The 18,288-nt window shown below is 42.1% G+C and overlaps 1 protein-coding gene across 7 annotated transcripts in view; it reads right to left on the bottom strand.

The window, feature by feature from the left end:
- NUMB (NUMB endocytic adaptor protein) overlaps positions 1-17,827 on the bottom strand; it is a 98,544-nt gene extending 80,717 nt beyond the window's left edge. For all 7 annotated transcript variants that reach the window (XM_072864458.1, XM_072864459.1, XM_072864460.1 and 4 more), the window contains exon 1: positions 17,743-17,827. The gene's annotated coding sequence lies outside the window, so the exon portion shown is untranslated. The remainder of the gene's footprint in view (positions 1-17,742) is intronic.
- Positions 17,828-18,288: the final 461 nt, after the last annotated feature.

Below are 18,288 nucleotides of genomic sequence, written 5' to 3'. Positions count from 1 at the left end.
TAATTAAGGAAGAAAAGCAGAAAAGATCGCTTTAATATGGATTTAAGCGAACACTTGTATGTAACTGGAACTTGGTACTTTTTATTGTGTTATTAACAATTACTAGACCTTATCTTAGTCCTGCTTCATTTGAATACACATTTTCAAGAATGCCCAGCTTAACAAAGCAAAGGAAACCTGTGAGAAATTCAGCCTTTTCTGTTCTTGACACCTAAATTGCCTTCAAGTTTAGGAGCGCAACAGACGAGATAATGAATAAATACAAGTAGTTTTGCACCCTACCTGTGAAGGATGTCTCAGCTACTTTTACAGATTATCTTTCTGTGAAGAACAATCCGTCTCCACAGCCAGTAACTCCAAAATCAAGGAGATCCTTCATTGCAAGTCTGCATGTTTTAGACTCGAATTCTGATAGATTTACCTTTTGCAGAATGTCTTTTGCCAACAGTGCTATATGTAAGGATTGCAAATACCAAACTGCTCCAGTATCAGCACATTACCCAATTTCCAGATATATATATTCTTTTCACTATTGCTATTATTTCTATTTTAAGTTCTATTTTGTGACTGGAAGCTGTACAAAGAATAGTCCAGAAGACTAATACAAAGCTTATCTAGAGACAGAGACTCCATGTTTGTTTGGTAGCAGTATTAAGACAAATAATGATCTCTAAAATCATCTTACTCATCCAAAAAGCAAGCCCTTTTAGGAAAAGTTGACCTTATCAGTTGTTAATAGGCTAACTCTTTCTCAATGCTGCTAATACTCTTTTTTGAGAGTATCAGCTTGCATACAGCCTCCTATAGTCAGAGTTTTAAAATTACCACATACCTTTTGAGCATTACAGATTGGCACTTGTGGTTAACACTGCCATACTCCCTGTAGAGTTGAGACTCAGGAGAGAAACTGGAAATGGCCACTGCTACCAACTGACCCAAGATTCTCTTAGCAAACAGGCTGAAATTGCCTTTAGAGGAAGGATTCCTACAGACAAGGCTTCATATTTTAAGTTAGTTGAAAAACATTACCCATTTTCAGTCATTGTTATTTTCCAGCTTACCCAGCATTCAAGAACGACATTGCCTGCTTCAGTGGATATATCTTCACTCTCAGCAAAGCCAGTCACAGGGGATTTCTGGGTGTTTAAGTCTATGTATTTTAACACAAATTTTAATTGTTAGATTAATCGTGAACACTGCTAAATTTATGAGCATGAAAAGCTTCAGTTGGCATGACTGAACTAATTGCAAAATTAAGTTACAGACTTGTGACTTATCATAACTGTAGAATTCTTCCCTCTCTTTTGTATCCAGAATTGATTTTAAAAGCATCATGGTAGACCTTGTGGCTCCAGTATCCATAAAGAAAAAACCACACAAGCTTTGCAAGTCACCTCTATTTAAATAGATAGTCCTTACTGTGTACTTACAATCTCTAATCACTTAATTTCTTGTAATTTTTATTTCTCCTTGAGGTGTCTTTTGAACACACCCTTTTGTCTTCAGGAACTAATGTATTTTTTAACCCCTGAAAATGAAAACAGATCAAACTTAAAATAAGACTGTGGGAGGACGAAAAAGCTTGTCTTACACCTGCCTACTCCAGGGTCATTGCTTACATTAACCTAGCATGGGACCTAAGAGCCACAAGGCAGAACATACCTTGAATAGCAAGAGTTTTTAAGCAACACATTCCTCCACTCATGTTGCTAGTATTTCTTTGGTGCAGACCCCACTACCTCTGTGCTTATAAAACAAATTACTTCACTGGAAAATAACCATGCACTGAGTCCTCCAATGCTTTTGCAGGAAGATCTTCACTTGCACAATTTAGTCAGGGGCCTCTAGAGCCTGTAGGTTAGCAATCGCTCCGAAACCAGCACCTGATCTTTGACATACAGCAGCAGCAGGCAGCAAGTCCTCCTGAAAGCACTTGTGGGATTGAGAGGAAGGGTGCTGATGTAAAGGGACAAGAGCTGGAAACCATATACAGGTAAAAGCTGCCTCTTAAGCTTTGCCTGTTCTGAGCAAGCATTCCTCACTAAGAAAAAAAGCAGGAAATGTTGTTTCATCTACTCAGTATGAAAATGGACCTTTCCAGGATAAGATCTGCCCTTTCAAGTCTTCTAAAAGTTTTAAGCTTTTAAGCTTTCCCACTTGAAGAATAATGGAAAACTGGGTTTGACAAGAAGAAAATTAATTTTATTCATGATCAGGTTTTATGAAACAAGTAGAAGAGAAAAAGAACTTTCAATATCAACTTTTAAAAGGTAGATTTCATCCAGATTACTTCGGAATCAAACAAAAACTGGTCTTCAAAAGCCTCACACAATGTTTCTGCTAATATGCATTCCCACTTTGAAGACACTCAGCTTTTTTCCTAGTTCAATTTCTATGAAACCCTTCACTTTGAAATGAACCTGTTCACATTCATAGTGAAGAGCTTTTCTGAGAGAAGTCGCATCAGAACAGTTGCAAAGTCAGAACCTGAAATAACTCCTATCAGAATTAAACAAGTTCGATAAACCTAGCTGGACTGAAGGCTACTCACCAAATTCATTCTCACTATAATTTAAGAAAATTAAATGAGTTACACAAGTAATCATTTCAGGAGGGAGGATGTCAGCAAATAACTTGGATTATCAATTGCCTTCATTACCCTAACACCTCCTTTGTATTAAACAGTGCTCAAAAGGCATCCATTATTTATCGTCTTCCCCAGGCTCAGACTTCTCTGCAGCTATCTTCTTAAGGTATATCTGTAGGACTATCTCCATGCCTAAGCACAAGTCTCACACTTCACTTTGAGGCAGCCCACTCTGACACCTACTAGCAGAACCCCTGTGCCCATGTACAAGCTATTTCAAAGATGAAGGCATCAAGGTATTAAAAAAAAAAAAAAAAGGTCAGTTTCACAAAACAATGCAAGAGCTGCATGCCAAATTCAGAAAGAATTTTGATCTTAGTCTCCAGCAAAACAGGGACAGGTTATCTGATTCTGCTCTGCTTAGAATAGATAAAGCCTCTGATTTTAAAAATCTGAATGCCTGTTTATACATACAGATTTGGAAATTACTAGGATAACTGGTAGAGCTTTTCTAGAAATGCCAGAACACCCACTTTTGAAGACACCATCTTAAGATTAGCCCCCCATTACTTTAGGCATAAAAATAAGATTTACCCAACACACAGCTTATTGGATCACCTTTACCACATTAACACACAGGAGACCTGACAACTCCATTCAGCAAAAAGAGCCAAATCACAGCCATGCCACAGCAAATAAGCTGTCCATTTGCTGTCACACACCAGAATTAAGGGGGTAGGGAGAAAAGTACACATTCTCATTTCTCAGAATTGACCATTCCTACTAGAACTCAAGCCCAAATAATGTCCTATCAGTGAATTACTAATACTAACAGATTTAGAGGCTTTTAAAGCAAACAGTAGGAATAGATTACAGTGTTTAAATGGCAAAAGCACCTGGACTTTATAATGGCACACACAGTTCTGCATCCACAATAAAACTGAACCTACAACAGTTACGCTGGGAATTTTTGGGCAAAACCAGACTCCTTTTAATAAAATCAAAGCATACATAATCCCATTAAGATTCTTCTAGATCAGCTGTCCTCATCACAGAACTAAACAAACTGGGAAATCACATATTTCAAACTCTGCTGTTTGCTACCTATTTAAAGTCAGACTTGCACACAACAATGCTCAATCACCACTCTTTAAAATAAAAGAGACTGCAAACTGCCAGAAAATTCCATAGAAATGTTAAGGATAAAGTACTAAGGTATAGCTGAATAAACACAGCAGGCATCTTTACCAGGAAAACAGATCAAAGTGTACTTAATATTCAGTTTCTTCTCCTAAGTTATATGTTATTTTGAAGTAAACTTGCATGTTACTTTTAAAAACAGTGATTACTTGGCACTTAGCATCAGAGTATTACAGAAAAGTTGGCTGGAGCAGACTGAAATTAAACACTTCCTCCTGCCCAAATAAATTTTACTGAGTCTATAATCATACAGCATTTCTTTCATGGCTAAAATTCTTTAGCTCTTCCGTAAATACAAGGTGTTTACCTCACTAATAACTGGTCCATGTGATGAATTTTCAAACTTAAATGATCTCAGCTATACTTCAGGTTTCCTTGCACAGGCTGTTTAAAGTTAACAATTTTTTTCCCCCAGAAATTCTGTACGCTTGGCCGACCTTGTTTGGGGACTAACAGCCTGAAAATCAGCTACAACATTGCCAGTCCAGACTGTGGGTACCTGTTACTGCTACGCCCTTTTGCTAGAAAGGTAAGTGGATGGTTAACATTAAAAGGTACTGACTTGATGCCACAGAACACAGTAACAGAGTGACCATGTCACAGCTATAGCCTGTAACAAGTTAGATACAGTAAATCGATGGTTCCACAACTTTAACAAGAGAAATGCAGACTTTTACAGTTTGTACCAAACAGTTAGGGCAAGTGGCTGCACCTGCACTCGCTGGTGCCTCAGGGTTTCAAGCAAAGAAATACAAATTCTGCTATGTTTGATGCAGCCTTTCTGAAAGCAAGAGCTGATCAAATGAAATTTCAGAAACCAACGTATAAATGCTTATTTCCATTACAGCATCTGCCTCAAAAATCAATGCTCACTGAGCTCTCTCTATTGTAAGAGGCAGCTCCTGAAATAAGTAAGGTTTGCTAGGCAGACAAGAGGTTCCTCTTCCTTCCCCTGAGAGAGAGAGAAGGGTAGTCAGCGATGGGGCGAGATGAAAAGAAACATTAAGGACCCACAAGCAATAACCTCCTTCCTCTCACAGCCTAAAGTTTGTCATTGCTCAAGCTTTTGCGTAAGTGAAGTTCTCCAACACACCTGTTCCCATGCAAGCCCAGCACTTGTTCCCTCTAGTCATGGCTACACAGCTCAGGCACCCAACAGATCTCCTCAAAGCTGGTACCTCCCCACCACTACCCACCTAACACCAGCCTACCTGTCATATGATCAAGCAGTCCTCATTCAAAACAAAAACACAGACATACCAAGTAAGAGTGTTACAGACATACACTACGGGGCGGGGGGGAGCGTCTCACAGTCCCCAACTCGGTCACCACAACTTCCACCATCCTCTCCTCCTTCAGAAGGGGGCCCTGACAACTGGCCTTCAAGGCCATGCTTGCCCTTGGCCCACCTCTCTAGTCCAGTGCATCTTTTATGACTTTTTTTGGAATGAGGAACATCTTCAAAGTGATGACATAAAACACTTCCCCCTCACAAAAAGTTGAAACACTGTAGTTTTTCAAGGGCAACACCTTTTTTCTTTACTACTTTGTGCAACTTTCTCCCCCAAACATGCAAACAACCTTTTTGCTCTCCTACCTTGTCAAAAATCATCAGCATGCCACTTCCACGTGGAAATCCAAGCTAGGTTTAACTAGCTGCAAATGATCTTCTCTATTCCCTGCGCTGGAGAACCTAAACAGATGTAAACTACGATCCCTTCACATTTAAGACCAGTTGCAGGAGGTGGCTGTACCAATCCAACCGCCCATTGCTCCCCCTAGTTCCCTTTCTCCCTTACATCAGCATTTGCCAGACCACTCAGAGACAATTCAGCTCATCACGGCAGCAGAAAATACTCACTTTTTGCTGGTTTCATTGAATGGTTACAGTTTACAAAGGAGTCAAACACAAAAGACACAGCAGAAGCACACAATGGGCAATGAGATCTTCTTCCAGTGGCAGCAAACAGTCAGGTTAAGAACTCATGAGATATCCAAGGCCACCCTTAGACATCCTCAGTAGTGTCATTGCCAGGATCAAAAATACTTGCTAGTGAACAGGACTTCCTTAGGAAATACACTTTTGAGCTTACAGCTCACACCCTGGGCTGCTTCTCTGAATGTCATAACACTGCCTAGAGGCACATCTACCACCTCCTTCAGTGGCATTTTAGAAGGAATGACCCATGAACCACAGAAATGTTTTAAACTTCAAAAGAGGCTTACAACTATAAATCCCAAGGGTTATAAGCATCTTGCAGCTTAGACTGTGACACCTTAACCCTAGAAAGTAAGAGGACTCAAGTCTCATCTCTGTGTTTTATTTGCTACGCTGAGCAGTAAATACCCTTCCTTTTCAATGACATTCTCGCATTCCTAACTTGTCACTGTGGACCACACAGGAGAACCAAAACATGATTCAAAACCCTGAGTCTGGCATGCCAAGAACCTAAATGTAACATTGCAAAGTTTAAGTCTTCTGGATTTAACCCCAAATAACCTATTAGCAAATAGATCTGTAGAACAAAATAAAAATTAAGCCAGATCTCACAAGTTTGTTTTTCGCTAAAAGAACCTGCACCTTTCCCCTCGAAGTTTCGATGGGAGAAGGTTAAGGAAAATAAGAAGCGGCGGGGGGGGGTGGGGGGGCAGAAGAGAAAGGATCCATCAACCAGCTTCTTCAACAAACCTGTGCCGCACCATGGAACATTTTAGTTTGCAAAATCTAGCAAAGAATTTGCATTTTTTTTCAGTATCCTTTACTTCCTGTGTACCACAAGAATTCTACTTTGAATGAGTCCTACATTGGATTTATTTCACTGATTGAACACAGAATTATACAATCTGCTCCTGTCCTGCCTCTCCCCCTTCCTGTTAATCTGAATTTCTGATATTCAGATGTTCCATTAGTCACAGTTAAAGAAACGTTCTGCTACCTGCTTAAAGACCACTACACAATGATACAGACTTACTACAAAATAAAGAATTTTAAGCATGTTAAACTATTCTGATCACCTTTCAGATAAACTGTAAGTGCTATTTCTATTCCAAGAAAGATGAGTCATAAAAACTTCAAATGGATGTGAAGAACTTCCCTAATTTTGCTCTGGACAAGACTGAGTTTAATGAAATATGTTACAGTCTAAACAGTAACCACCTCACATATTTTACATGCATCTGAACTTAAATGATCCCAACTCCATTAGGCAATTATGACTGTAAGAAAATAATACACATTAATGACAGTTCTCTTGGTTAAGTCCTTTACAAATGTTATTGGGACTAAAGACTTGTAAGGGGGGTATGGGGACATGAATTCCTATCTTCAGGAAAATAAAAACAACTTCTAAATTGCATGAAAGGAAAGAATTAGCATTAAAACCCAGGAACTTCTGTAACCCAGTTCCAAACATAAAATAGCAGATAACTAAGTCCCCAAAGTAAACATAGAATTATGCAGTATCTAATTTAATACAGTAATGAGGCTTGCTTTAGCACCTAAGCATAAATGAGATTGATGTCCATACACTCCATACCAGGATTATTAGGGGAATATTACTTTTAACAGCCTATTAAAGCTAAATAAGTACTTATTAATGACACCCGACACTGCAACTACTATGTTTGTTTTTAAAAGATGAAAACACCTAATGTGGCGCTCTGAGAAAAAAAGCTAAACAAAAATAAACAAACAAAAAAAAACCACCAAGACCATCCTCGCTACTTCCCCAAACTAATAATTGTCTTTAACCATTCTGACATGCCTAAAAGAAGCATGAGCTAAGAATTACCAGGATTCAACAAACTGTTTTGCTTAGACCTTAAGAGCTATTAAGTCCTGAGTGGAAGGACTATTCAACAGTTCCATGTAAATAGCTGTGGAGAGAAGCAATTCCCAGCCTATTTTGCACTGGATTCCCCACTTTCTGAGAACAGAACGTCCCAAGAATTAGGCCTGCAGCTTTAAGCCAGTATTCTTTAGAGCCCTGCCACCCACACATGCCTTATAAATGTTGCACCACATGGTAAACCAAGGAAAGTGCAGTGCAAAAACACAATTTTCTGCCATGAACTGCTGGTGATGTCCAGAAATGCCACAAAGTATATCTGAAAGCAAGTCCTGGAAGATGGAATTAATTCTAATCTGAATTTCAAAATACTACAGCTATAGCCACTTTACACCTACATAGAACAGCAGTCCTCAGGATTTGGGGGTGATATGACGCAAGACTGGCAGATGCCAGTCCCCTTCCACTGAAGAAGCTGGGACAGCAATTCACAGTAGCTGGATCTAGTATCTCTGCACAGAACTAGACCGGATGTAATGCCATCTCAAATAGATGAGTCAACAAATCATTAGCTACTTCATGAAGATAAAGGCAAACATAGTTGCAACTAATCAGTTTTTATACGTGATACGTCTCACAGCAGGAAGATGCACATTAGAAAGTTGAAAGACCATCTTTGAAAGCAGAAAGGAAGCTTATGCAGAATTTACCTAGACCAAGCACTGAAGCAGTAAACTGAACAATAAGCAATCATTTATGTAAAAGCCACATTAAGAAGACTGGAATAAGCATGTTTGTACATTTTTAGATGTAACTGGAGCCAGAGACAATGTGTGAAGGGGTACAAAAAACCCCACCCTGTAGCCTAGCACCACAGAATAAATGAAGTTTTCCATTCTTTGTAGAAAATCTGAAGGAAGGAAGATTTTGGGACTACTTTTTTTCTTCATAAGGTAACATTATCATTAGCAAGATAAACTGTATCTTCACAATCACCTCATTAATCATTTTAGCATTTGCCTACATTTCGCCCGCACCAATTGGTTCCATTTCCCACTTGATCTAACGCTGTAAAAAGCAAGACATCCATTCAATTACTACTATTTACTTGTGGTTAGAGGGCTGCACAGCCTTTACTTGCAGAAACTCCTACTTCTAGGGCTATTATACAAGGGGACAGAACTAAGTCTGGCCACTGGATTGTGATACACTATATGGGGAGCAAAGGCTAAGGCAAGGAACAGAACCCAGTTGGTTCAGATAACATCTTGCCATCTACTAGAAGCAGACAGCAAGACAATGTGGTAGTAGTCAGGAGACCTACCATCACTGATGGATTTGAGATGTGTTCTCATCTCTGAAACCTACCTCCTATGGCAAGACAACCAGCAGTTGGCTGCTCACGTAACCAGAGCTACAGATGCCTCTCTACTGAAGAGGCACGGAGCCATCATTACCTTTGTGCCATTTTATTGGCAGCCTCTCTCCTATGCAGGGACCACTTATGCATCTAGAAGAAACTCCAGGGAAAGAGCTCCTGAATGCATAATCTTCACCTCAGGTGGGACCTTTTGAGGGTGGCAGGTAGGCAGGGAGGCCCACTTCCAAAATGTACTAGCTCATAGTTTCATTAGCCATGTGCACCAGATCGGTGCCATTTCCTTTCAGCAACAGCACAGCCCCTATGCTCCTTCTCCCCCCCCAAAGCTCCAGTGCTAGTGCTTGCAGAAGTGGAAACAGGGAACTGATCCTGTTGAAAAGAAACCTGGAAAAAGGAAATAATTTTTATCGTTTATTCAATTCAAGAAAGGAATATACAATCAAACAGTCCCGAGATGCTAAACTTCAATTCAGAAGTGCAAGAAGCTTAGCCATCATCAGGCAAGACTGGAGATAAGTCACGATCCAGCATCTCAGATAACTCCAGGATACATCACATTTCCAAAAAGTTTCTTACCTCTGAATACCTTTTTTTTTTCTTCCTGAAATGCAGGAAATGAAAGAGTAATAAACTATCAAATCAATCAAATTCCTGCAGGTGAGAGACAACATCCAACAGGAGAATGCAAGCCATTTTGTGGAAAACTTTTTTCCAACCAAGTGACCATACCCATTCACAGCAAAGCACTGCAGTACATTATTAAGAAATTAAGACAGGAATTGACGAATAAGGAAATTAAGACAGACTCAGATTTTCATCCTAGATTTCCTCAAAAATACTTATTTTTATCAATTTCTTTATCATCCTTAGGATTTTCAAAACAAGAATAACACTTCCACAATTCACAGGGCCTCACTGTATTTGGTGTATCGGTATTTCTACCTCAGCACTGTCTGCCTCAGAAGAAAGGAAGAACGATCTACAGTACTAGAATAGCAATTTAACAGTTGTGTTAAAGATGAATTCTTTTTTTTTTTCCCCACTTGAATGATGAATATTGTTTATTCTGTAAGATTTGCAGAACTGGACCCTTAGCTTAAAGTCAACAAACACTGTAGGCAGAAAAACCATGTTGACTTTTTCTAGTCCCAATTACATTCCCGGTCTGTGCATGGGCAAGATACTAAACACTATGTGGGTATGACTACCTTGAGAACAAACTGTTGCATGCAAAGTAAATGATGTCCAAAGCAAGAGTTAATTACACAGAGAATAACTGATTACAACTGAAAATAAAATTGAAGTACAGGACCATGTCTGAAACGTGAGGTAATGGACACGAAACTGTATTATGTCTGTATCAACAGCTAACTAAGATTGTGCATTTAAGCAATAAAGGGTCATTTCTGAGGCACAAATTCTGTACTTCTAAGAAGGAGGAAAGCTTTCAGATAGTACTATGCATACACCTCTGTAAAGAGGTGTACCCTACCTCGCTAGGCAGCAAAGAAATATTTGTATGTTTTGGCTGTTCAAGTTTGTGCCAAGCCAATCTTAAAAGCTTTCCTTTAATGCCTTTGAACAATTATGAACATTTATATTGCAGTACTGAGGAAAAAATAAGTGACCTTATTTGGAGGATAACACTCACAGACTTTGAGTATTCCTTATGAAAATCCAAGACACAAAGTATTCAGGTTGGTAAAAGGCTAAGAGAAAACCTAAAAGTTACCTTGATGTACCACTGTACTATTCCTGGGGGCAGCACAGAAATGACTTAACTTAGTTACCATCCCATTCATTACAGTCTGGTGGAGCAGTCTCTAGGCCATCTAAGCTAGCAGGTCAGAATTTGCCAAGACAAAATAAAACCTAAAGAAAAAAAAAATTTGTGCTGCATAACACTATTACAGACATTTAAATGAAATTATAAACAATCTATATCCCAATAGTAGCATGATGCACCTAACCATAACACATCCAGAGAGTTCTCTGGAGCATTCAGTGACTCTCTTTTATTTGCCCGTTGCACACAGTAAATCCAAGACATAGCTTAGATGGAAAAAAAAAAAAAGAAATCGACTATGAAAAGGCTGTTATAAAAATAACTGTTTTATAGAATCTTTCAGTAAATATCCTGGCAAAAAGATACAGGCCGATTGAATCGCAGTCCTTCGTTCCCTTGCACGAGGCTGGCTTTCTGCTACCAAACTAAGAGAAATACACAGGGCTGCCCAGTTGCTCAAAGACTGAGTGTTTTTTTACAGACTACTTTCTTTACACAGGGAAATCCATGCATGGCACAGTTCAGATGTGCTTTAAACGAACAAATTGCCTCTGAAAAACAAATTCATGTCATTTAAAAAAGAGCAAGTAATCCTAATGTGTAAACAAATATGTATACAAATGTCATGACACTTTCAAAGCCACCCTGTGTAAATCCAGTTGAAAGAGCACATTACATAAGAGATGTTTTTCATGTACACACCGTAACCTATGCAGAAATACCAAAATTTATAGATACAAGCAAAATTGAACACTCAATATTAAATTAACCTCTGATAACGTTCAAGGCCTGTTAATATGAGAGAGTACACAATTAATTCTAAGTATTAACTAGACTACTGATAATTCACTGGGCAGAAGGGGAAGGAAAGGAACCCCAAAATGCCACTATATCAGTAAGTATCTGCTAAAATACAAAAAGCAAAACCAGTATCACAACCACTGGATCCTATAAAACCTGGTCTACATAAGGCCTTAAACCAGACACTCTAATTCTCATACATGTTATTTTCAGGCTGGGTTAGGGAATTTGACACACAGGTGATATACGTTTCAACTTGAAAGGCAATGACTCAACATAAACACAGACTCTACATTGATCAGGACTACAAGGAAGAACCCGCACAGGAACCCCGGCCCAGCACAAAGCACTAAACCTAGACTAGTACCACCTTAATGATGGATAAATTCTTTCTTGGGCTTTTTAGACCAGATTAAGCCTCAGACTTTTTGGAAATAGCATCACATCTCATTCTTGTAAATGAAAAACAGTCAGCAGAAAGATCATGTTAAGCAGACTTTGACAATAAAATAGCCAGACTTAAAAAAAAAAAAAGTATATACTTTACAAAGGCATATTAGTAAAGCAGGGGAAAAGGCTGCAAAATTCATCTATCCCACTGCCAAGACATGAGCCAGCCACAACCCCCAGCGCACAGCCTGTATGGCTCTGTAGCCCTGCAGTTACAACGAACTGTACAAATCAAGTGAGTATCAACTTTTTATGAGAAAAAGGTACCCACTGATTATTTTCCACAGAATTTAGGTTATTACTTTGATTAAGAAACAAATATTGGAGCAAAAAGCTAAGCCAGCAATTAAGTTTCATGGGACTACAGTATTTGGCTATTTGCTTCACATAAACTGGTCTAGTGCTACCGAGTTCCAGAAAAACATCCAAGAACAAAATCAGAAGATTACTCTTAAACACATTTAGAAGGAAGGAACATACTTGCTTTCCCCTCATACTGCGCATACAAAGCAAAAATACAAATCCAACACTTTTACCATTAGTTACTAAACAAAAGTTAGACCCGGCCTATACCAATTGTGAGCCAAGTTTCTATTTGTGTCATTCCTCTGTATGGGGAACAAATTCCCACGTCTCCACAGATTTTTACTTCAGCAGTTGATGAATTAAAGCCTTTGAAAGCAGACTATCCTCACTCAAAATCTTAAGTCAACACACAAAGATATCAGCTAACTGAAGACCCAAGCATTTAACAGCCACTAAGCATTCACTTGTAAGGCAAACTGAGTAACTAGGAGAGTTTGGCAGTTACACACTCAGTGATGTCCATCAGCAAACTGCACAGCCTTGGAAAAGCCACAGTACCTCTAGTCCTGGTGGATTACAGAAACGAGCTTCTTTAACAGTCTAAAATCAGTTCACTGGTGAGAGTGGAGCCTTGACACAGGCTTGAACTGCATTAATCAAGTTTAAACAACATTAAGAGTAGAAGGAAAGTAAGACCCTTAAGGTTTGGAGCTTTTTCCCTAGAAAAATAAACTGATTAAAAGTGGTCACATCCAGATTAAGAACAGTTAGCATACAGTAAGAGTGGTTCTGGCCAAGTGCACCAGTATATGTTTTTTCTTAATAGCCTCAGTAGTACTTGTAGCTCCTACCTCTGTGCCCTGTGAAGAAGCCCAGGCCAGTGACCAAGTATGTACCTACAGAAAGCAGCTCTGATTAATAAATTCTCTGGATATACATAAAGATTAAAGAGTACCTTTTACAATCCAATTCACCAGGAAGTTCCAGATAGTTGTCTCCTAGTAAAGGAAAGGTAACCAGAAAAAATTCCAAACAGCTTGGTCCAAGTCTTAGTACACTGTATTTGAAACCACTATTTCACTTAGAAGGCTAATAACTTTGGTTCTGGCTTCAGTATCAAAACCCACCAGCAAAATCTCAAAAATCCTACAGATTCAGCATTCAAAGAAGCCAAGAGCTTGTTTCTGACCCCCAAACTCTGAAATTAACAGCTTCACATTTTCCTCAAGAGCACCTTTACATTTTGGCATCCATATTCTTTTTTCAGCCAATTTCTCACACACAAATCATTTGTCCTGACACACTTTCAGTCACAATTCTGCAGAAACAGAAGACATATAAATTACCATCCAGAAACATCTTTAAGCCATCACATCTGATAACTACAGAACACCAGGACTCTACAAATAATTACTCTGTAAGGACAAATGCTGAGCAAAGCAATTCCAGTTTTCACAGAGGTATCTCCTACAACACACTTAAAAGGATTCTGGATGAATGGGTAACTGCAGTCACACATGACATGATGCCATTTACACTTCTAGACTGATGGCAGCCTATTAATGCTTGCAAGTCTCGGTCAATAAAAATGAAAAGAGAAAAAAAACCAAACCACTGCCTCCTGCACAGTGGAAGTCTTCCTGATCTTGCTTGTTATGAAAGTTTTCTTCTTTCCGATGCAACATCTGCTTTAACTATACACTGTAAAGAACATCAGTTCAAAATGGGTATTTGATGGATCCCACAATTAAGATGAGAACAAATCCTCTTCCAGACACAGCTGTGTCAGTCTGAGGTTACTGCACTTAGCCCATCCCTAGCTCCTCATCCTCCACTCACCACTGTTACCACCCACATCAACATGTCAGCTGAGAAAAATGGCAGAACACTCTCCAATTTATTTGAGGCTTTATCAGCCAAGCCAGCTTAAAACAGTTTGCTAAAGGTCTTTGTTAACCCAGGTCATGTTGATGGAAAGGTACGGTTCCAGAAAAGCTCAAGGAAACGTATATCACAGCTACTATGGCCGCATCTCCCACCCCTGTCTCATTCACTTCAACAGGAAGTCCCATTCCCATCCCCTGACCTGGATGGTCAGCCAGTTCAGAAACATGATCCAGCCAAAAATCCAACAAAGCAAAAAAGCAATTCATTACCAGCCTGTTTAACTCCCTGACTTTGCTTAACTCACAGCCACAAAGGCTTCCTTGCCAGCAGGGGACAATGCAGTCAAGAAGGAGGCAGGACCACTGTAGCCCCCGTTTAAGCTGCCAAGTTTCTTGACAAGCTTAGGCAAAACTAAAATAGAGCTGCTTCAGAAAAGAGTGGTCACTGCCTCCTCCTCCTCCTATGCGATCAATAACATTTGCATAGCCATGAAGTCAGCCAGTTTAGGCAGTTGATCCAACTGAAGCTCAACATTTTTCTGTATCGCTGTTTTCAGCTCAATCAGCAAAGAAGGACTGACAGAAAAATAGCTCCTTTTGGTGAAAGCACTGCCAGAGAAATCAAAGCTGCTCTGGCAGTAATGCAGTAACACGAGTGTAGAGGACATGTTAAGTCTTACCTTGATCGAGTTTACACTTGGTATTCTGTAGAAAAAGAAAAGCAATATGCTCTAATGTCACTTATTAAAATTGAGATCCCTGGACTGAACAAGTAATCTATCATTTTAAAATCTGTTCACTGATCAGCATAAACTCCAAAAGCAAGACTAAGGCCCTGATTTCACACTAGTTTAAACCAAGGTTGCTTGATAAGCTGGCAAAATGAATAAGAATATAAATAACCTTTGACCCCTCCCCAAAAAAAGAAGAACAAGGTCAGCAGAGCATCAGATGAGTGGAATACGTAGGATAGGACCCCAAAGTCAGCAGTTACACCAGTTTAGGCTGCCATGAGAATCTCTTACCTGAGAGGTTCTGTAAAACATCTTTTCTAGAGTGCAGAAGATTTACTCTTCTATAGTATTAGGGCAATTTAATTTTTTTTCCAATGTTATGCAGCTCCACCACTATTACTAGTGGAATGAAAACAGTAATAGGCAGAATTCAAGAATCCTGTATGGTGCTGTAACAAGCTCTTACAAACACGCAACAAAAACTCTGCAACAATATGTTTTCCTGATAGCCCCTACTCCTGGGGAGGCAAGCACTCTTGCAAGGATTTTCACTGTCATTTCAGAAAGTTTTTATCCCACCACACTCATTATGGTAGGAAAGAAAAGTACTTACAGATCATTCTGACACCAAGCAGCTATACAAACTACAAAATGTAACACTTAGAAGTCTTGCAAGTTTTAAGAGGCCAGCATGGCTTGTTGGTTTGTTTTTTTTTTCTTCCTAAATGCATAATGCTGTCAGCTACTAACACAAAATCAGAGTGTTTCACAACGCCAGGGTAAGAAGATAAACGAACTTGTCTACTCTGTGTAGTTTACATGCACCTTCAGTTTCCACACATTTAAGAGAAGTAATAAATGCAGGAAAGTAATTCCCAGGCTGAAAAATAAATTTTCTGCTAATAAGGATTTAAATGGCTGATTTGAATTGCATTTCATATGTATACTTTATGAAAAAATTTCTTTGATGTGTTATGTTTAGGCTTCTGTAAATCAGAGTTTTCACTAAGGCTTAAAAGCAACACCTTATTCAATTACAGATTAAAAAGAGTTTGCTGTAGGATAATTCAGGCTATCAAAAGAGTTTAAGAATCACAGGCAAGGATGAACACATCTCAAATTCATTTTTTTGGACTTTGCTCACATTATTTTTTATTTCTTCCGTAAGATTTTTGCTAAGGAAAAAAAAGCAGCATTTCCACAGAGCACTGCCAAGAGATGAAGAAATGGAAAACACACACTGATGAGCAGAAAAACAATACTGTTTCTCTATGGTAACTATTAACTTCTACATAATCATAAAGACAGTTTTAGCAGTAACCATAGATCAATAAGTCAAATAGAACTGATGAGTCAGAAATCCATTTAAATATTTACACTTTTTGCTACAAGCCATACCTAGAGTAATATTGTAGCCAAACAGAATGACTGTGCCTTCCATTTTACCCACTCTCCTCATTCGGGAGCCTATCTGGAGCGGTAGGAAGATCAAGAATACAAAACAACAACAAAACAAAATCCCTTAAACTGTACAAGCAGACATTGTTAACAGTTCCAAGCATCTCCTACTCCGGACAGCTGAATTAAGAAACATTGACAACAATCTTGAAAACACAGTAGCACACAGAACTCAACCCAAAAAGCTCCCTCATCATTTCATAAACCATTAATGAGCAGGTTACATAAATCTACTGGACCGAAGGAGTTGTAGCGCGGAGCTGCTGCAAGACATCAACTCTCCTTTGAGGGATGCATCATTTCACTCTTGAAGACTGTTCACCTCCATAAACGCAATAAAAGGAGTTAAGCGCATTCCAAGCAGAAGCTGCGTTTTAACCCTTCATTATCCACCGAAAGTCGAGGGAAGCGATGCTTGCCCGTGGTCAGCGCTCACCCGGGCACGCAGCAGCCCTCCGCCCAGCACGCTGTTGCTCATCCATCCCTCCTGCGCGTTGCAGGACGAGCTGAGCCCGGCCGTCTGTTCCTTTGTGCAGCCTGGCGGGCTGCTGCACACGCAGAAAGGGACCGGCGAAGCCACGAACCGGGTGAAAAGAGACGAGTTTCGCTGCTTACGGGGGCCCTGTCCCCGCTAACTCCCGCTGCGAGACTGGGTCGTCAGCGCCCCCGCCTCGGAGCTTCGTCCCGAGCCTCCCAAACTTCACAGCGCCCCAGCCCCGGCCGAGACGAGGCGGAGGATCCAGGGGAAGCCCAAACTTCCCGGAGCCCCGGGGCCCCCCGCTCGGTCCCGCAGCGGCACGCAGGGGCGGGAGGCGATACAAAGCGCCGCGCACGGCGACAGCCGGCCCGGGAGCGGCCGCGCCGGAGGGACCCTCTGACGGAAACCTGGCCGGGATTCAAGGCCTAGGGAGAGACCGCAGGCACAGGCGGCCCCAGGAGAGGGAGACCAGGAAGCGGCAGCGCCCCGGGGGTCGCTCCCCCGGGCCGGCGGCTCGGTGCTCCCCGCCAGGCCTTCGCCCCCGCGGGCTCCACCTGCGCCGGGCCCTCGCCCCACCCCACCCCACCCCACCCCGGGGACCGCGCCAGGGCCCACCCCACCGCCCTCCCTCCCCCGGGGCGGGGACCGGAGGGCGCCCCTGCCTCCCCCCGGCCCCCGCACGCACTTTTCCGGGGCACCAGCGCCCCCCGCCCCCGCCGGCCCTCTCAGGCTTCCGCCGCCTCCGGCGCCCCCGCGCCCAGACCCCCCGCACCCCGCGGGCCTCGCACGCCCCCGCCACACCCGCCCACGGCTCCAGCCCCCACCCGCCGCGACGAAGGCCCTCCCCCGCACCGCGGCCCGGCCTGGCCTGGCCTGGCCGCGCTCACCTGCTGCCCGCAGCCTCCTCCCTCCAGCGCCTCCTCAGCCGCCCGTCGCCACCGAGCAGCGCCGCCGCCGCTCCCCCCCCGCCCCACCGGCAACTACTCCCGCCCCCGCCGCCCGCCACGCCCACCCCGGCGGCCCATTGGCCGCCCGCCCCGTCGTCCGGCCTTTGGATTGCTGCGAGGAGCTGCTCGTCAAAGTCCCGACCCCGCCTCTCTCCGCCCACGGGTCCCGGGTGTTTTATTCACGCCGAGGCTTTGGCGCCCCCACTCTTTTGCTGCCGCTCCTGATTGGCTGAAGCGGTCGGAGCAGAGCGCCAGGATAGGTTGCCAGAGGTACCAGCTGCGGCCATGGGCCCGCCTCCCCACTCGGCGTTAGGCTGCGTTGGCGCGGCGAAGAGTTGGGTTGCGCGGCGGAAAGGCGGGGGGCTGCGACCTGGGCCGCGGCGGCCGGTCCTCTCCCTAAGGGGGTCAGGGCAGAAACCCGCCCCCCGCCCGGCTCCCGGAGACCCTCCGGCCGGTGTCCCACTGATGCGCCAAGTGGGGACCTGC

This window comes from Ciconia boyciana, chromosome 6 (genome assembly GCF_034638445.1).
Source record: "Ciconia boyciana chromosome 6, ASM3463844v1, whole genome shotgun sequence".
NCBI classification, from domain to species: domain Eukaryota; kingdom Metazoa; phylum Chordata; class Aves; order Ciconiiformes; family Ciconiidae; genus Ciconia; species Ciconia boyciana.
Note: the sequence above shows the minus strand (reverse complement) of the source record. Positions and strands in the feature narration are given on the sequence as shown.